The sequence below is a fragment of the Lynx canadensis genome, chromosome X, assembly GCF_007474595.2.
Source record: "Lynx canadensis isolate LIC74 chromosome X, mLynCan4.pri.v2, whole genome shotgun sequence".
In the NCBI taxonomy this organism is placed as follows: Eukaryota; Metazoa; Chordata; class Mammalia; order Carnivora; family Felidae; genus Lynx; species Lynx canadensis.
The window spans coordinates 118,445,420-118,467,397 of record NC_044321.2 but is presented as its reverse complement, the minus strand read 5'-3'; the positions used below and the strand labels follow the sequence as shown (position 1 = coordinate 118,467,397).

General features: G+C 39.2%; 1 pseudogene; it reads right to left on the bottom strand.

The window, feature by feature from the left end:
* Positions 1-11,086: 11,086 nt before the first annotated feature.
* The window catches only part of LOC115506919, a 34,373-nt pseudogene continuing 23,481 nt past the window's right edge, over positions 11,087-21,978 (bottom strand).

Here is a 21,978-nt window from a genome sequence, read left to right as displayed (position 1 = left end):
TGACCTGAGCCAAAGTCAGACGCTTAACCAACTAAGCCACCCAGCCGCCCCTGATCCCTGGCTACTTTTAAAGATCTTTTTAAGAAAGTAATGGAAGATATATATGTTAATTTGAAAAGTTAAAAATGATGTTGAGGCTAAAAAAGTATAAGAAAGCCCCTTTTCATTCTACCCCCTCTCCAGTCTAACTCCCAAGGGTAACCTCTGTTGACGGTCTGATGTGTATACTTAAAAACTTTTATCAGTGCACAGACTAAGTATAAATATACATATATATATATTACTTTTTATTGAGATATATAAAGAAAAGTGCACAGGTATTAAGTATATATTCCCTTTTTTTTTCTATATTTGTATACACCTATGTAACCATTATCTAGATTAAGAGAGAAATCACTGGTGTAGTTTTAAAAAAATACTAAAATAGGATAGTAGCATGCATGTAACTTTGTGACGTTATTTTATCACTTGTAATATCACTATATGCAAAACTACCAACTCAGTGGACATAACGTTCCATAGTATGCATGTATCACAATTTATTTAATCATTTGCCTGTTGATAAGCACTTAGATTGTCTCCCTAGATTTTGCTATTAGTAGCAATGTTTTGGTGACTGTTGTTATGTATACATTTTTGTGCACATGGCTCCAGACTTTTGCATGAAAGAATTTGAGGCAGTGAATGTAATAATCCCTAACATATGCACAGTGTTTCCTACGTTCCAAGAATGGCCACAGTTATTATCCTTTTGGCTGCTATTAACAACTCTGAGAGGCAGTTCTGGTTATTTGTATCCCTTCATGGAGTCAGAGACTGAAGTCAGAGAAGTTACAAATCTTTGGCACCTATAAGTCACATCGTCTTGAGTGGAGGCAAGAACAGAAGCCAAGCACAAATGTGTGATTCCAGATTCCATGATCCCTTCCATTGCTTCTCAAGTGCCTTCTAATAGAGCTCTCCATTTGTGTCTGGACTCACTCCCCAGATTGTGTTACCAAGTTGCCTCTCTGATCAGAAGAGTTTACTCAGTTCAGTAAAGAGAGGAAGGGAAAGAGAGGACTCTGGCGCCAAGCTCACTGGGTTTGAATCTGAGGTCCACTGCTGATTAGCCAGGTGATATGGGATCAGTTCTAAGCTACAACTTCCTTTAACTATAAAATGGAATAAAACACAGCATCTGCTTATAAGGTTATAGTCAGACTTAAGTGAGAAGATGGGTGTAAATAATTTAGCAAAGTTCCTGCCATTAGAAGAGTTCAAGAAAATATTTTAAATAATAGCTTTATTTGAGATATAATTCACATATCACACAATTGACCATTTAAAAATGTATAATTCAGTGGTTTTTAGTATATTCACAGAGCTGTGCAACCATCACCCTGATACAACTTTAGAATATTTTCATCATCCCAAATAGAAACCCTCTATCTACTGTCACCCTCCAGTTCCCCCCAACAACCCCAGCCCTAGGCAACCACTCATCTACTTTTGGTCTCTATAGATTTGTCTCTTTGGACTATTTCATATGAATGGAATCATACTCTGCTTGTCCATTTGTGTGGGGCTTATTTCCCTGTGCATAACATTTTCAAGGTTTATGCATGTTGTAGCATGTATCAGGACTTTGTTCCTTTTTGTTGCAGTCATATTCATTATACAGCTCTACTGCCTTTGTTTATCCATTCATCATTTGATGGATAAATAGATTGTTTCTACTCTTCAGCTATCATGAATAAGGCTACATGCATGTACAAGTTTTTGTTTGAATGTCTGTTTTTAATTCTTTGGGGGGATATATATATATATATATATATATATATATATATATATATCTAGGAGTATATATATAGCATTACTGCATATACTCCATAATTCATGTACTTTATTAAATGAACTTTAATAAATTCCACCAGGACTGGAATTGCTAGGTCATCTGGTTAATCTTTTGAGGAAACTATATTCCAAAGTGGCTACATCATTTTATAATGCTGTCAACAATGTGTGAAGATTCTAGTTCCTCTACATTCTTACTAACACTTGTTGTTTTCCATTTTTTGAAATTATAGCCATTCTGGTGGGTGTGAGTGATATCACACTGTCTTTTTTTAAAAAAATTATATGTTTTTATTTATTTTTGAGAGATAGATAGAGTGTGACCAGGGGAGGGGCTGAGAGAGGGGGAGACAGAATCTGAAGCAGGCTCCAGGCTCTGAGCTGTCAACACAGAGGGCTCAAACTCATGAACTGGGAGATCATGACCTGAGTCAAAGTTGGACGCTTAACTGAAGCCACTCAGGCACCCCTCACACTGTGGTTCTGATTTGCATTTCCATTATGACTAATGACGTTTAGCATCTTTTCACGTGTTTCCATTGTGATTCTAACTATTGTTTATTCAACAGATATTTACTAATTCCTACTTTGGGCAACTCACCCTTATCCTCTTACATGGCTTAGAATTGCCCAACTAGACCATGAGCTTTTTGAGAACAAAGACATGACATGCCTCCAATGTCTTGCTCAGGGATGGCCACTTGAAAATACCTAACATACATATTGAGTAAATAAATGAATAAATCATCATTGGATATGGGAATTCATTGGTGAAGTCGAAAGAGACACAGATCAGAGGCAGGCTGCAGGCTCTGAGCTGTTAGCACAGAGCCCGACACGGGGCTCGAACTCATGAACCATGAGATCATGACCTGAGCCGAAGTTGGACGCCTAACCAACTGAGCCACCCAGGCACCCCAAAGTGACACCATTTTAGGCCTGTGGTTTTCTTTTTAACAATTCCCTCCCTTTTGATCAGACTCCGCTTAACTGAGACACATGATCAAAATTTAAGACGTTAGAGTCAGTCTCAGCTACTGCTCTGAAGTTCCCACAGCTTTGCAAGCAAGCATTTCTTAATCACCTACTTTGTGTGTGTCCCTTGTCTGTGGTTGGGCTTTAGTGACAGGCACATTAACTTCAAAAGTGATTTGTCCTGGCCCCAGTCATCATTCTGCTCGACATTACAGTTTTAACTCTGATGAGGTTCTGCTAATACTTGGATCTACAGAAGTGTGGGTATTATAATCAAGTGCATGGTAAGAGGAAAAACAAACCCTGCTCCTACCAGGAAGTCAGTGTGCGCCTTTCTGGGAAATACTGTGAGGGTTGGGTGACTCCTGACAATTGGAGGCAATGTGTGCCTGGTGTATCGAAACCCTTGTGCTATCTTCTGGTATTAGTGGATCTAAGAGAGTATTTTCTGTTTAAAGTGCTTTCAATTCTGCCAGGAATAAGCATCTTCAGTCTTGGATGAATTTGCAGAATGATTCTGACAACTTTCATCTACATTTGTTGTGAAAAGTATATGTATATTTAATATACACACTCACTATTCCTTCAGAATGTGGAGTGAAACAGCATTGAATTATTTGAAACTTTGTTTTGAGTCCTTTATTCCAAAGGTATAAGTCATGTTGAAAATTGGGAACAGACTGTATTTACTAAATGCATTTCTGCTTTAAGACAGTTTTCCTCCTTTGTTTTCCTATTTATTATATACTCTAACAAATGAAACACATTAGAAAGGCAGGGTAGGCACATGGGAAGAGGTTGAGCCTTAATGCCAAGTTGACCCGATTCGCATCAACTTTGGTCACTTGCTAAATGTGTGATCTGGGGAAAAGTGGTAGGTAGAATAAAGCCCTGCAACGGCCTCCGTCCACATCCTAATCTTCAGAACCTGTGTATATGTTATCTTGCATAGCAAAATGGACTTTGCAGATGTGATTGAGGTTATGGACCTTGAGGTGGGGCATGTCCTGGGTTATACAGATGGGCCCCATCTAATCACGTGAGCCCTTAAAAGCAGAAAACTTTCCACCTGAATGAAGTCAGAGAGATGCAGGAAGTAGGAGGCAGAAGGGAAAGTCTGAGAGGTTCAAAGTGTGAGAGGGACTGGACCCGCCTTTGTTGGTTTGAAGAAGGAAGGGCAATGAGATAAGGAATGTAGGGGCCTGAAGGGGCTGAGTAAAACTCCTGGCTGACAGCCAGTAAAGAAATGGGAATCTCAGACCTACAACCACAGGGAACTGAATCCTGCCAAGAAGCTAAAGTAACTTGAAAGCCCATTCTCCTCAGACCCCCTGGTAAAGAGCACAGCCCTGCCCCTACCTTGACTTCAACCAGTGAGACCCTAAGAGGGAGACCCAGTTCAGCAATGCCATACCTGGATTCTGATCTGCAGAACTGTGAGATAATAAATGGGTGTTGTTTTAAGCAGTTAAGTTTGTGGTAATTTGTTATAGCAGCCATAGAAAGCTTATATAGTAAGTTACTGACTGTAAATTGGGAACAATACCTACCTTGAAGGGTTGTTGTAAAGATTAGAAATTACATTTGTGAATTGCCTGGCATATAATAGGTAGCTACTAAATGATAGCTTCATAGGTGGAAGGACCAGAATGAGAAATAGAGGAGAAGAGATGTTAATAGAAAGAAAAAGGATCTTTGTTCATATGTGAAACTACATTTGCATAAGGTCAAGTTTAGCTGACTTGTATTACACTGATTGGCCATTGGTTGGTAACAGCTTGAGAACATCTGCTTACCTGCTTCTACTGCTGAGTATTAAAAAAAAATAGCATGTTCCAGTGACAAGTGATGCAAGGAAGTGTTGTGAGGCAGTAAATATTTAAATGAACTTTAATAAATCACTGGAGATATTATGCTGGGTAACTGCATCGGTTTTCCACTACTGCTGAAACAAGTCAGCTCTGATTTCCTGTTTTTACAGTGAAGATGGTGGTAGTAGGAGGGAAAAAAATCAATTCGTACAGGGCTCTACTGGCATGAATTTCCTCATCCAGGGGACCCAAGGAACAGGGAATGACCCCAAGGAATTAATACTAGATCCCCCAGAGATGGTAAAGCTCCAGTCCTGGGGGCAACAGCAAAAGATGTCATGCCATTCGATGATACAAGGACATAGAATTTTCCCAAGTGGACCTGGGAATTGAGAAAAAAACTATTGCAGCATACTTGTCTCCCGTGTCCACTCCTCTACCCTCCCACCTTGTCTCTGGACACAGCCTTGGCATCCCTTGCGTATTAGTCAACTCTGTTGCAGTAATAAGCAACCACAAACTCTTGGTGACTTACAGCAGTGATTTCTTTCTTGTTCATGTTACATGCTGGTGGGTCTGGGTCTGCTCTTGACTGTGAGGTGGCTTCATGCATTTTCTCATTCTAGGACCTAGGCTAAAGGAGTATGTTCATTCTGTTTGGGATATGTTACATTCATGGCCTAGGGAAAGAAGTAAGAGTCACAGTCATACGATGCAATTTAGCTTAAGACTTCTGCTCAGATGTGACAGATGTCATGTCCACTCACATCCCATTGGCCATTTACATCAATGGACTGAGAAGGTGTACCCCTTAGCCCTCCCATATGAGACATTGCAAGTCACGTGACACTATGGGTGTGGGTCCATAATCCTTTTAATGGGAATAGAAGGGAGAATCCTTGAAAACCTATTATCTAATCTACTAGAATTTATCCTTCTGTGTCAAGACTTCCTACCTTACTTCATGCTTCTCTTCCATTAGACTTACTCAGAGTTCCTATCCTGCCTGCAAGGGACCTTGTCCTGGTGGTTTCTTTCCTTAGATAGGATACACTCTATTCCTACTGCCATGCAGAAAGAAATGCAAATTGTTTCAAGGGTATGGTGACTTATTGAGAAATACAAGTAAAAAAAAAATTATCGTTTACTTTTGGGTGGGGTGAACTTGGCTGGGCAGATCCTCATGGCTTTAGATAGCTCAGGGGACCCAGGGATTGACCCTGCATATTTTGGACACAGGTCAGCCTCAAAGAGACTACTTCACTGAGATGCTATGCACTGAAAACTATTTTGACTCAAATTGAAAGAGCATCAAAGGAGCCTTGTGCATTAGAAAGCACTTTGTGGTGGAAAGAATCTTGCCATAATGAGCCTGTTTGTATTTTATGGGAAAGAGATAGGTTTATCTCACCAAATGGACACTTGGGAAATGAGGAGGAAAATTCTTTATGGCAGTACTTGCTAAGGCATAATCAAAACTGAATTCTGACTTTCACCACAATTGGTCATAACCACACGTACACACACATACATACACACCCCTTGCTGATTAAAGATCATGAACTAGAGTGACCCCTGTTAGCTAGACCTGTGCTAGATCTATACATGAAGGCTCTTTTCTTGATCCATGAAAATGAGACTTATTTTGAGTCCCATACAAAGACCTGTAGACTCAAGGCAAATTTTTACTGTCACATTAGCATAACCATCATGAGCCTCTTTTTTTTCTACTGCTTAAAGTTTCCTGATTTTTATACCTCAGAGAATTCCTTAGGAAATCTCTTCACTGGTGTGTCAAATAAAAGAAAAAAAATCTCAGCTTTTTTTTTCCCTTATAAAAAATCTCTGGGAGAGGGTCTGTTTTTGATTCTTTGTAAGGTAGTTCTATATAGGCAAATTTTTCTTTATTAAATCTTTTGTTCCTTTATCTTTTTTCCCCATCAGTAGTTCTTTCAGTATAATCCCAGTACATTTAAAAATTATCATATACAAGACACACACATCCAAAATTATACAGATTCCTAAGAACTTGAGAAATTCCATTCAGAACGTGACCTAGGGCATTGGTCAAGGATAGTGAGTAGTCACCACACTCTTTCTTACCAAGTCTGGAAAGAACCCACACATTAAGGGAATCTCTTTTGGAACAGAGTTATGTCATCAAATGGAATTAAAAAAAATGCAACTCACCATTGTCATTCTCTGCTGGGTACGCTACTTACTACTTCCTGAACATAAAGGAAACGTAGTAAAATTACCACTTTAAAGTTTTAGGGTGGGGTGAGGATGGAAACAGTAATGTTTTCCTGTAGCTCTGGTATTCTGTGATTTTGTTAACCAGTCTAAGGTCACTCAAGCCATATTTTCAGTTTTATAGATTTTGAACCTATCCCTTCTCAGTCTTCATCCTTCCCTGCAAAGAATCTGAACATATTTGAATCTGTTTTCATAAGTCAGCCCTCCTGCAAGCATACATCCTTTTGATCATTTATATTACCCTTTCCTGTAGCAAAACCAAGTATAGTACACTTTTTTAGGGTGTGGCCTGACTACTGCACATGGTGTGCCAGGTGGGAGAATGCAAGTGAAAGGGTCTCTGAGGAAAGGCTTCTACCTTCCAGAGAAGTAAGATATCCAGAACAGTCATAGATGCCAGACCACATCTATGTCTGTGGTCCCTAGATAAGTGCACTTTGTGTTTTCTTTCCTATTTTGTCCTTAGATTACAATGACCCGGAACCCTTACCCATACAAATGCTCAAGCAGTCTGATCTTTCTCTCCGGGACCCTTCTCTCTGGGACTTGGCCTCTTATAGTTCCCAAAGTTCCCAGGGTTCTTGGTCCAAAGGCTTAATCCCTAATGTTCTTATTTGTTGCTGAAGATTGAACAAACTGTGAAAAGAGGTGTTCTAGTTGCTGCTGCTATTCTACACTGAAGGTCTAGGATCTCCATGCAAGCTAAGCTCTCATTCCCGCTGCTGGCGCTGTTGTTGTCTCTGCCCCATTCAAACTTGGAAGAAAAGATAACATACTCCACCTCCTGGCCTTATGATCATCTCAGGATGTGCTACATCTTAATTGGTAAGGGCCTTAAGAGTTACAACTTGTGATAATCTCTCTCAGACACGGACACACACACATACACATGAGGACACGTGTGCACAAGCTCACCCGCCCACACCAGTTGTTTTCCCAAGGTCCAACCAGCAATAGAGTTAAGCCAGCAAAAGCTGGTAGAAACATCAACCCCCTCTAACCAGAACTAGCTTGACTTCTGGTGTTGCATTTGAGTCACTATTCCAGACTTTTTTTCTCTCTCAGGAATCCTTTTTGTCTTTCACCATCTGGCCTCATTAGGGGCCATCCCACCCATCAGATTGGCTTTACTACTGTATTTTTGAACTGCAGTGTAGTGGAAGGTGGAAATTCTACTCATTCTGCCATAATGATCCTTGGTTCCTACATAAACTTGTGGGTACAAATCGATATGCATGGGAATGATAAGAAAAACACTATCTACTATCACTCAGTAAGATTATTGAAAAACGAAACCATTGTCTCGTTTACCTCTCCCACTCTATGGCAGTATCCAATTACATCCTTATTTAAGAACAATGGTAGAATACTGATTTCATTTATGTAATTTAAAGAGGATAGTTCATGATTTTTTTTCCACAATGCAGGAAAACTGTTTTAGAAGTGAATTGCTCTCTAACTCTGGAAAAAGAAAAGTAACTGCTAGGAACTTGTTAAATGTTTATTTAACTTTCAGTTAGTTCACATACACTGTAATACTGGTTTCAGGTGTATAATATACTGGTTCAACACTTCCATATGTCACCTGGTGCTCATCACAAGTACACTCTTTAGTCCCCATCACCGATGTCCCCCATCCCCCACTCCCCTCCCCACTGGTAACTATGTTTGTTCTCTATAGTTGTGAGCCTGTTACTTGGTTTGTCTCTGCCTCTCATTTTTGTTCCTTTGCTCATTTGTTTTGTTTCTTAAATTCCACATGTGAGTGAAATTATATGGTCTTTGTCTTTCTCTGACTGACTTAATTTTGCTTAGCATTATGCTCTCTAGCTGCATCCACTTTGTTGCAAATGGCAAGATTTCATTCTTTTTGTGGCTGTGTCATATTCCATTGTGTATGGATACCACATCTTCCTTATCCATTCATCAGTTGATGGGCACATCGATTGTTTCCATAATTTGCTCTTGTAGATAATACGGCTATAAATGTCAGGGTGCATGTATCCCTTTGAATTAGTCCTTTTGCATCCTTTGGGTACATACCCAGTAGTGCAATTGCTGCACTGTACGGTGGTGCTGTTTTTAACTTTTTGAGGAACCTCCAAACTGTTTTCCACAGTGAGTGCACCGGTTTGTATTCTTACCAACAGTGCCAAAAGGTTTCCCTTTCTCCACACCCTCGCCAACATCTGTTGTTTGTTGTGTTGTTGATTTTAGCCTTTCTGACCACGGTGAGGTGCTATGTCATTGTAGTTTTGATTTGCATTTCCCTGACGATAAGTAACGTTGAGCATGTTTTCGTGTGTCTGTTAGCCATCTGTATGTCTCCTTTGGAAAAATGTCTATTCATGTTTTCTGCCCATTTTTAATCAGACTATTTGTTTTTTGAGTATCGAGTTTTACAAGTTCTTTATAGATTTTGGATACTCACCCTTTATCAGATATGTCATTTGCAAATACCTTCTCCCATTCTGTAGGTAGCCTTTTGGTTTGTTGATTGTTTCCTTTGATGTGCAGAAGCTTTTTATTTTGATGAACTCCCAATAGTTTATTTTTACTTTTGTTTCTCTTGCATCAGTAGACATATCCTGAAATATCTTGAAAGAAGTTGCTATTGCCCATTGTCAAAGAAGTTACTGGCTTTGTGCTCTTCTATGATTTTTATGCTTTCAAGTCTCACATACAGGTCTTTAAGCCACTTAATTTTGTGTATGGTGGAAGAAATTGATCCAGTTTCATTCTTCTGCATGTCACCATCCAGTGTTCCAAAACCATATGTTGAAGAGGCTGCTTTTTGTTTTTTTGGCCATTGGATATTCTTTCCTGCTATACTGAAGATTAATTGACCATATAATTGTGGGTCCGTTTCTGGGTTTTCTATTCTGCTCCAATGATCTTTTTTCTGTTTTTGTGCCAGTACCATGCTGTTTTGATTCCTACAGCTTTGCAATATGACGTAAAGTCTGGAATTGTGATGTTTCCAGCTTTGCTTTTCTTTTTTAAGATCACTTTGGCTATAGAGGGTTCCATACAGATTTTAGGATTGTTTGTCCTAGTTCTGTGAAAAGTGCTGTTGGTATTTTGACAGGGATTGCATTAATGTGTAGATTGCCTTGGGTAGTATAGACATTTTGACAATATTTGTTCTTCCAATCCATGAGCATGGAATGTCTTTCCATTTCTTTGTGTCTTTCACATCTTCAGTGTCTTTCATCGGTGTTTTATAGTTTTCAGAGTACAGGTCTTTCACCTCTTTGGTTAAGTATGTTCCTAGATATCTCATGTTTATTGGTGCAATTGTAAATGGGATTGATTCCTTAATTTCTCTTTCTGAGGCTTCATTATTGGTGTGTAGAAGTGCAACAGGTTTCTGCACACTGATTTTGCATCCTGCAAGTTTGCTGAATTCATTTATCAGTTCTAGCAGTTTTTTGGTGGAGCCTTCCAGGTTTTCTATATATAGTATCATGTCATGTGCAAATAGTGAAAGTTTTACTTCTTCCTTACTGATTTGGATGCCTTTTCTTTCTTTTTGTTGTCTGATTGCTTTGGCCAGGACTTCCAGTACTGTGTTGAATAAAAGTGGTGAGATTGGACATCCTGTCTGATTCCTGACCTTAGGAGAAAGGCTCACAGTTTTTCCCCATTGAGGATGATGGTAACAGTGGGTTTTTCATATGTGGCCTTTATTATGTTGAGGTATGTTCCCTCACAACCTACTTTGTTGAGGATTTTTATCATGAATGGATGTTGTACTTTGTCAAATGCTTTTTCTGTATCTGTTGAAATGATCATATGGTTCTTATCCTTTTTCTTATCGATGTGATATATGACATTGATTGATTTGTGATTAGTGAACCACCCTTGTAACCCAGGAATAAATTCCACCTGATCGTGGTGAATGAGTTTTTTAAATGTATTGTTGGATTCGGTTTGCTAGTATTTTATCAAGGATTTTTGCATCTATGTTCATCAGGGATACTGGCCTGTAGTTCTCTTTTTTAGTGGTGTCTTTACCTGGCTTTGGTATCATGGTAATGCTGGTTTCATAGAATGAATTTGGAAGTTTCCCTTCCTCTATTTTTTGAAATAGTTTAAGAATAATAAGTATTAATTCTTCCTTAAATGTTATACAGAATTTCCCTGTAAAGCCATCTGGTCCTGAACTTTTGTTTGTCAGGAGGTTTGGGGAGGGCATTTTTATACCTTTATTTGAAAATCAGTGGGTACTTTTCATCCACTTTAACTATCTGTATATTTTTTTAAAGTTGTCACAAGTACATAGGTAACCAATGTATAGAGCTTGTTTGGTGCATCTTCATTATTGATACATTTTCTGGACAACTGCACATGAATACAGTATGAAACATTCTTTATTCCTTTGGCCCAGACAGCTTTGTTGAGTCTGGTATCAATGTGTACATCTGTAGTTCCCATCTCCTTAATGGGAAATTTCCAGTTCTTTGAGTGCCCAAGGGGCATGCTTCTTGAAACCCATTCCACGGATGCAGTTGTGAATGTTGATTGTATATTCCCTGGTCATTACCTTGTCAATGGCAGAATAGCCCTCCTCGCTGTCCATCTTTGCAGGAGCAATTCTGCAAGGCCCCAGTTGGAAAGGAAAAGCACGAAGTATTGTGGGAGAAGCTATTGGGAGGTTTTGATTACTGACTCAATTTCTTTGCTGGTTATTGGTCTGTTCAAATTTTCTATTTCTTCCTTTTTCAGGTTTGGTAGTTTATATGTTTCTAGGAATTTATCCATTTCTTCCAGGTTGCACAATTTGTTGGCATATAGTTTTTCATAATATTCTCTTATGATTGTATTTCTGTGGTGTTTGTTGTTATATCTCCTCTCTCATTTGTAATTTTATTTATCTGAGTCCTCTCTCTTTTTTTCTTGATAAGTCTAGCTAAAGGTTTACCAATTTTATTGATTTTTTTCAAAGAACCAGTTCCTGGTTTCATAGGTCTGTTCTATGGCTTTTTTAGTTTCTATATCATTTATTTCTGCTCTAATCTTTATTATCTCCTTCCTTCTGCTTGTTTTAGGTTTTCTTAATTGTTCTTTTCCTAGCTTCTTTAGGTGCAAGATTAGGTTATTTGAGATTTTTCTTGCTTTTTGAGATAGGCCTGTATTGCTATAAATTTCCCTCTTAGAACCACTTTAGCTGCATCCCAGAGGTTTTGGACCATTATGTTTTCACTTTTATTCAAATATATAAAGAAATTATAAACTTAACACCCCAAAAATCAAATAATCCAATTAAAAATGGGCAGAAGACATGAAAAGACATTTCTCCAAAGAAGACATTCAGATGGCCAACAGACACTTGAAAACATGCTCAACATCACTCATCATCAGGGAAATGCAAATCAACCCTACAATGAGATATCACGTCACACCTGTAAGAATGGCTAACATCAAAAATGTAAGAAACAACAAGTACTGATGAGGATGTGGAAAAAAAGGAACCCTTGTGCACTGTTGATGGGAATGCAAACTGGTGCAGCCACTCTGGAAAACAGTATGCAGGTTCCTCAAAGCGTTCAATATAGAACTACCTTATGATCCAGTAATCACACTACTGGGTATTTACCCAAAGAATACAAAAACATTAACTCAAAGGAATACATAGGCCTATATGTCTTTAGCAGCATTATTTACAAAAGCCAAAATATGGAAGTAGCACAAGTATCCATCACAGAAGTGGTGTGTGTGTGTGTGTGTGTGTGTATACACACACATGCATACATACATATATGTATATACATACATACAATATATATATACAATACATACATTACACACACACACACACACACACACACACACAGTGGACATTATTCAGCCATCAAAAAGAATGAAATCTTGTCGTTTGCAATGACGTGATGGAACTAGAGAATATTATGCTAAGTGAAATAAGTCAGTCAGAAAAAGACAAATACCATGATTTCACTCCTATGTGGAATTTAACAAACAAAACAAACATAAACAAAGGGGAAAGAAGACAGAGAAACCAAGAAGCAAGCTCTTAAGTGTACAGAACAAACTGATGGTTACCAGAGGGGAGGTAGAGGGGATAAAGGAGAAATAGGTGATGGGGATTAAGGAACGCACTCATGATGAGTACCAGATGTCATATGGAAGTGTTGAAACACTATATTGTACACATGAAACTAATATGACACTGTATTTAACTAAATAGAATTTTTTTATGTATATGAAATTTATTGACAAATTGGTTTCCATACAACACCCAGTGCTCATCCCAAAAGGTGCCCTCCTCAATACCCATCACCCACCCTCCCCTCCCTCCCACCCCCCATCAACCCTCAGTTTGTTCTCAGTTTTTAACAGTCTCTTATGCTTTGGCTCTCTCCCACTCTAACCTCTTTTTTTTTTTTTTCCTTCCCCTCCCCCATGGGTTCCTGTTAAGTTTCTCAGGATCCACATAAGAGTGAAACCATATGGTATCTGTCTTTCTCTGTATGGCTTATTTCACTTAGCATTACACTCTCCAGTTCCATCCACGTTGCTACAAAAGGCCATATTTCATTTTTTCTCATTGCCACGTAGTATTCCATTGTGTATATAAACCACAATTTCTTTATCCATTCATCAGTTGATGGACATTTAGGCTCTTTCCATAATTTGGCTATTGTTGAGAGTGCTGCTATGAACATTGGGGTACAAGTGCCCCTACGCATCAGTACTCCTGTATCCCTTGGGTAAATTCCTAGCAGTGCTATTGCTGGGTCATAGGGTAGGTCTATTTTTAATTTTCTGAGGAACCTCCACACTGCTTTCCAGAGCGGCTGCACCAATTTGCATTCCCACCAACAGTGCAAGAGGGTTCCCGTTTCTCCACATCCTCTCCAGCATCTATAGTCTCCTGATTTGTTCATTTTGGCCACTCTGACTGGCGTGAGGTGATACCTGAGTGTGGTTTTGATTTGTATTTCCCTGATAAGGAGCGACGCTGAACATCTTTTCATGTGCCTGTTGGCCATCTGGATGTCTTCTTTAGAGAAGTGTCTATTCATGTTTTCTGCCCATTTCTTCACTGGGTTATTTGTTTTTTCGGGTGTGGAGTTTGGTGAGCTCTTTATAGATTTTAGATACTAGCCCTTTGTCCGATATGTCATTTGCAAATATCTTTTCCCATTCCGTTGGTTGCCTTTTAGTTTTGTTGGTTGTTTCCTTTGCTGTGCAGAAGCTTTTTATCTTCATAAGGTCCCAGTAATTCACTTTTGCTTTTAATTCCCTTGCCTTTGGGGATGTGTCGAGTAAGAGATTGCTACGGCTAAGGTCAGAGAGGTCTTTTCCTGCTTTCTCCTCTAAGGTTTTGATGGTTTCCTGTCTCACATTTAGGTCCTTTATCCATTTTGAGTTTATTTTTTGTAAATAAAAACTTTAAAATAATAAACCGATAAATAAATCCATAAACCAACAAACCAACAAACAGATGAACAAACAAAGTCGCACTTCCTTAGGTCCTTTATGATCCGGTTCCTACTGGCCTTCCCACCTTCACCATGGTTCCTTCTTTCATCTGGACTCCCTACTGCAGTAGCACAGAATTACTTTCCGTTCCAAGACAACTTCATGTTCTCCTTCTCACCTCTTAGGTTTTGTGCATGCTGCTTCCTCTTTCTGAGTCATTCAGTGCACTCCTTCACCTCGTAACTCGAAATCAACTTGCAGGTTTCAGCCTAGATGTCATTTCTTCCAGGAAGGCTTCCCTGACTATCCTATCCAACTAGTCTGAGTTATATGGCTCTCCTATATGTTTTCTTAGCAACTGGAGTTTCCCCTATCATATTGCTTACCACCCTCTACGTTAATTCCCTGTTTATTTTCCTGTATCTCCCCACCAGCTTGTAAGCTCCTGAGGGCTGGGGTCATGTGTGTCCATCTGGTTCCCAGCTATATCCCTACTATCTATTACAAAGTTTGGCTTATAAAAGCCAGTAAAGAACTCCTTACTGATTGAGTGAATAACATGCATGAGATATTTTATAAGTTATGAAGCACCTTGTCTCATTTTAACTTCACTGCCCCGGGAGACAGTATCACCGCAAAACAAAGCACCATGTTACTGTTACATTTAAGCTGACATAGACTATATTTGTGAAGTTTTATTTAAGTAACAATTAACTGAAATATTAACAAATCACACTTTTGGACAACTTTAAAGGAAATCTGACTTATACAAATCCTTCAAAAACAGTGTAATAATAACTAACTGCTTACAAAGTATCACAAAGGAAACGTTACCCTGTTATGCCTTTTAATGAATATAGGACACTCTGCTATGCATAACAGAATGTTTTTGCATTCATAAATGTGCTAAAGTCCCAAAAAATGCTTAATACTCTTAAGTGGATTAAGCATGCCTTCTGTGATCTGATTTATATGGTGAATGTGCCAAGTCAAACCTTTCTCCACAGAGCAATCAGACTGTAAACTTCAGCTGAACTCTGATAAAATTATCATATTTCCAAACTAGTGGAGCCCAAATTAATGAGATTTTGCTTTAAGCTCTTCCTATGAAAGGGCCAGCCAATCTTTGTTGAACATTTTAAGTGTATCAAAATGTTCTAAAATCATACTATTTAATATAGTAGTCACTAGACACATGTGGCAGAACGTGGCTAGTGTGAATGAGGAATTGCATCTTTAATTTTACATCATTTTAAGTAATTTGAAGTTAAAAACTAAAGCAGTATGATTTTTTACATTGATTATATGTTAAAATTAAGATATTTTGGATATACTGCGTTAAATAAAATATTAAAATTATTAGAATTATTTTTGCCTATTTATTTTTACTTTCTGACATGGCCATTAGAAAATCTTAAATTCCATACCTTAGTTAACATTACATTTCTATTGGACTTCACTGTTTCTATTGGACTTATACATGCTCCACTGTTCAACTCAGATAGGAAAAAGAAATGTACAGTTTAGGTAAAATGGTACTTGCAATTTATTTTTAAGTTAATTTTTTTTAAAGATTCAGAGACAGCATGAGTAGGGGATGGGAAGAGAGAAAGAGAGAGAGAGAGAGAGAGAGAGAGAGAGAGAGAGAGAGAGACAAGATCCTAAGCAGGCTCCACACTGTCACCGCAGAGACCAATGTGGGGCTCAAACTCACAAAGCTGTGAGATCATGACCTGAGCCAAAACCAAGAGGTGGACGCTTAACTGACTGAGCCACCCAGGTGTCCTGGTACTTGCAATTTTTAAATGTTGTGTTATTTATCCTTAAAACTGAGTTAAACTCTTTGGACTAGATGGCTTCCTAATACCTAGAAAATGCTAAATGCCTTTCCAACCCATAATAACAGCAGGTTATAAAGCATGCTCTAGGAGAGTGTAACTGAGCATTTATTTACCTAATTATACTACCACATTAGTTATACCAATTTATCTTTTTTCTTTATGTTTATTTTTGAGAGAGATCGTGTGAGTAGGGGATGTGCAGAGAGAGGGAGGGAGGGAGGGAGGGAGGGAGAGAGAGAGAGAGAGAGAGAGGATCCCAAGCAGGCTCCTCACTGTCAGCACAGGGCCCCATGTGGGGCTTGAACTCACAAAACCACAAGATCATGAGCCCAAACCAAGAGTCAGATGCTTAACCAACTGAGCCACCCAGGTGCCCCCCCCCCTTTTCCAAGGAATATAAATTGTTTTATTTTTGTAATTGTTGCTTTTGTTTTGTTTTTTTATCATCTGTATGTCTGTTGATGAATCTTACCCTCAATGTGCAAAATATGTAAAGGGATACTGCTCTGGTTAGAATGGACACAGAGTGTGATCAATGGCCTCCCTCTGCAATAAGCCACAACCCTAACACTGCAACCATCCCCCTACACATACACACACACCTCTCGTGCCTCTGGCACCTCAGCAGAATCCTAGGGCCCTGCCATAATAAACAATGTAAACAACACTTCTCTACAACACAGCCTAGAATTGGGAAGGAGACAAAAAGAAACCTTGAGCATTCAAATGGGATGTGTCAAATTTCAGATGTTTCTGTTCCCACGCTTCCTTCTTATTAGTGCTCTCTGCAACCTTACAGAATCTGTTCATTCCCTCTTCCTGCATACACAATTCTAACATGCTTGGTTGTGGTTTCCCAGTGAACAGAATATCAGCTGCAGGAAACTGGAAGATGGACACGGTGTAGTTGGGAGGGGGAGGGGGAAATGCCGGGGGCCATGTAGCCAACGAGGAAAGAAGAGATTCTTGCGACTGGTAGCTCCGAGGAATGAAAGCAACATGGATAATTTCCCAAAGCAGGAACCAGAATTTACATACTCTAGTATGACAAGCTGGGGCCACTGAGTATAGGGAGTTGTCTCACACCCCTTAATAGTTCCTTTGGAAAGCACTGTCTCAGGACACAATAAAATCACTGATGCTCATATTCACCCTTAAGCTTTAACAACAGGATCAGTATGGTCTATTCTATTCAGTGTATAAGTCAGAGGAGTATACAATTCATTTAAGCAACCTGTCCATAAAAGAGACTAAAATAGGGGTGCCTGGATGGCTCAGTCGGTTAAGCATCTGACTCTTGATTTGGGCTCAAGTCACGATCACATGGTTCGTGGATTCGAGCCCTGCATCAGGCTCTGCACTGACAATGTGGAGCCTGCTTGGGATTCTCTCTCTCCCTCTCTTTCTGACCCTCTCCAGCTTGTTCTCTCTCTCTCTCTCTCTCTCTCTCTCTCAAAAATATATAAATAGGGGCACCTGGGTGGCTCAGTCAGTTGAGCATCTGACTTCGGCTCAGGTCATGATCTCACGGTCTGTGAGTTCTAGCCCTGTGTCAGGCTCTGTGCTGACAGCTCAGAGCCTGGAGCCTACTTCAGATGCTATGTCTCCCTCTCTCTCTGCCCCTCCCCTGCTCATGCTCTGTCTCTCTCTCTCTGTCAAAAATAAATAAACATTAAAAAAATTATATATATATATACATTTAAAAAGGAGAGAAACTAAAATAAGTCAAGCTTTAGTACTTAAAGAGTAACATCCTACCTGAATAACTCACATATGTGAAATAGATCATTTCCTACCAAAGTTTGACACATGAGGTGTTACAAGGAAGGAAGGATGCCTCCATGAATCACAACATATAACTAACATACATCTCCAGTCAACGCATGCTTGAAAGCATTCTGTGCTTATGGACTGTGAACTTGGCAAAAGAACAGAAGACTTGCTCCTGTAATTCATTCATCCCAAATGGAGATAAGCTGAGTCTGCGTTCTGATAAGTATTTCCTGAATCAAAGTATCTGTCTGGGAGCTGGGTCCAAACTGCTGTAACACTGCAGACTTGTGTAATACAACAGATAGCTTTCAAGGCTGGGGGCGGGGTGCAGGGAGTGGGGAGAGAAAGGGATGGGGGTAATCATGGGAGGCCCAAAAGGGAGACCATTTGGGAATGGAAAAGAGCATGCAAGGAAAGTAATAGCAACTTGTCTGCCAATAAGAAATCATTGTGGGTCTATACGTTTAGCCGTGGAGCCCACCAGCCCACCACAGCTATTGGCATAAAAGGAATATGTTCAAGAAACAAAATGTCCTTCAGACAGAACTTATTATTCTTTCCCCTGGGAGTATGCTGAACATGTGGGCAATATTATGCAACCTTTGATATGATCCAGATTAGAAGCAACTGGCAATAGAACTTGACATTTCTCTTTTGCTGGACTGATATTTCAAGACCTCTCAGGTGGTGTGACATAAACAGGAAAGAATGTGTTTGGTAGAAGGGTGTTGGCATACAATGAGTCAAGATAATTGGTCTCCTTAATAAAGCTACTATTCTTTTGGATATGACCACCACAGCAGCCTAAGAAAAGTGCTATTATATGGCCACTGTGATGGCAATGATTTTCCTTCTGTATTGATTTTCCTTGTATATTTTAAACATACAATTTAAATGCCTTATGAGGTATGTTTAAGGAACACAAGCAAGAATCAAAATAAGTTATTTCTTATAATAGGAAGATCATCAGACTAAGAAACAGGAGGTTTGTTATGCATCTTTGGGTAAGACAGCTTGCCAATATCTCCTGCCATACAATGAAGAGACCTGATAAAATGAACTCTGTGTGTCTCCTGTTACAGTTCTGGTAACATCTAGGATACGGTGCACAGAAACCCTCATGACTGCCATAAGACAGAACTTGTGCCATGATCCCACTGACACACTACCATTGCTACATGGTGTCGGCTTAGGGTGTCTAGGACAGAATGTCCTTTGTGACTGATGGCAGTATACCCTCTGGATGTCTAGATGTGGCTGGTAACATGCCAAGTTTTAATGGACTGTCCAATTGTTCTGATGGATTTTATGAAAAGATTAAGAATATCTTATCTCATAATGCCTTCCACATTCCCCTCCCTGGGAGTCCCCTCAGTTACCTTGTTTGGGGACAGTCTTACTTCCCTTGTGACTCACATCTCAATCATTAATTCATACAGGGCAAGGACAAACTGCTGCTAGTATCTTCTGCCTCCATCCAAGCATCACTCACATATGAAGAGGGCTTGTTTTGCCATTCGTACATTTTAACTCTTTATCCCCTTCCTGAATTGAACAATTCTACCGTAAGACAACAAAACTACAACTAACAGTTAATGGAATGCTAATGCCTAGGTTTGTACATGACACCAATTTACATGAACACTTACTTCCAATTGAAAGTTTATTTTAATACAATAAATTAGAGAAATCCTTCCTTTGTCTCCCCCTAAACTGATTAGCACCAGCAATTCCCCAAACCCTAGTCAGTGAGGGTGAATTTCAAGAGAAATTCAATCCATGGCAGCCAAAATTCATCTGAGGGCTTTGAGCTTCCTATGAATTGATACACCATGTTCTTATGATTGTTTTCAATATAAACCTGCATATATGTGAGTACGTATAACATGGTTGACATTAGTCAAATAATTAGTGAGGGGGCACCTGGGTGGCTCTGTCAGTTAAGCATCCAACTTCAGCTCAGATTATGATCTCAGTCTGTGAGTTCTAGCCCTGTGTCAGGCTCTGTGCTGACAGCTCAGAGCCTGGAGCCTGCTTCGGATTCTCTGTCTCCCTCTCTCTCTGCCCCTGCCCCACTCATGTTCTGTCTCTGTCTCTCAAAAATGAATAAATGTTAAAAAATATTTTTTAAAAAATCAGTGAGGCTCTCATGCTGAATAAATGAGCTCCCAGGACGGGATTAATTATTTCAGGAACTGCCTTAACTCTTTCATTCCACTAAGTTTCCATGTCATAATTAGTAATGTTCAATAAATTATATATCTTTTTAATTGATTTATTTTTTAATTTACCTCCAAGTTAGTTAGCATATAGTACAACAATAATTTCAGGAGTAGATTCCTTAATGCCCCTTACCCATTTAGCCCATCCCCCCTCCACAACCTCTCCAGCAATCCTCTGTTTGTTCTCTATATTTAAGAGTCTCTTATGTGTTGTCCCCCTCCCTGTTTTTATATTATTTTTGCTTCCCTTCCCTTATGTTCAGCGGTTTTGTCTCTTAAAGTCCTCATATGAGTGAAGTCATATGATATTTGTCTTTCTCTGACTAATTTCACTTAGCATAATACCCTCTAATTCCATCCACATAGTTGCAAATGGCAAGATTTCATTCTTTTTGATTGCCGCATAATACTCTATTGTATATATATATACCACATGTTCTTTATCCATTCATCCATCGATGGACATTTGGGCTCTTTCCATACTTTGGCTATTGTTGATAGTGCTGCTATAAACATGGGGGTGCCTGTGTCCCTTCGAAACAGTACACGTGTATCCCTTAGATAAATGCCTAGTAGTGCAGTTGCTGGGTCATAGAGTAGTTCTATTTTTAGTTTTTTGAGGAACCTCCATCCTGTTTTCCAGAGTGGCTGCCCCAGCTTGCATTGCCACCAACAATGCAAAAGAGATCCTCTTTCCCTGCATCCTTGCCAACATCTGTTGTTGCCTGAGTTGTTCATGTTAGCCATTCTGACAGGTGTGAGGTGGAATCTCATTGTGGTTTTGATTTGTGTTTCCCTGATGATGAGTGATGTTGAGCATCTTTTCATGTGTCAGTTGGCCATCTGGATGTCTTCTTTGGAGAAGCGTCTATTCATGTCTTTTGCCCAGTTCTTTGCTGGATTCTGTGTTTTTTGGGTGTTGAGTTTGATAAGTTCTTTAGAGATTTTGGATACTAACCCTTTATCGGATATGTCATTTGCAAATACGTTCTCCCATTCTGTTGGCTGCCTTTTAGTTTTGTTGATTGTTCCCTTTGGCGTGCAGAAGATTTTTATTTTGATGAGGTCCCAGTAGTTCATTTTTGCTTTTGTTTCCCTTCCCTCCAGAGATATCTTGAGTAAGAAGTTGCTGCGGCCAAGATCCAAGAGGTTTTTGCCTGCTTTCTCCTCAAGGATTTTGATGGCTTCCTGTCTTACATTGAGGTCTTTCATTCATTTTGAGTTTATTTTTGTGAATGGGGTAAGAAAGTAGTCCAGGTTCATTTTTTTGCGTGTTTCTGTCCACTTTTCCCAGCACCACTTGCTGAAGAGACTGTCTTTATTCCATTTGATATTCTTTCCTGCTTTATCAAAGATTAGTTGGCCATACGTTTGTAGGTCCATTTCTGGGTTCTCTATTCTTTTCCATGGATCTGTTCTTGTGCCAGTACCATACTGTCTTGATAATTACAGCTTTGTAATACAGCTTGAAGTCCAGAATTGTGATGCCTCCTGCTTTGGTTTTCTTTTTCAAGATTGCTTTGGCTATTTGGGGTCTTTTCTGGTTCCATACAAATTTTAGGATTATTTGTTCTAGCTCTGTGAAGAATACTGGTGTTATTTTCATAGGGATTGCTATTCATATTTTTAAAGGCTTCATAATTTACAAAATCAATTCCCATTTTACAGATGAGAAAATCAAGGTACAGAGAACTGGTGAATTAATTTCTTCCATTTGTTAATGTTCTTAATATCTTTTGTACCTGGAGCAGTGCTGACTGCTATTATCAATAACTCAATACCTCACAGCATGGAATGGCACCAGCTCATTTTAGATTC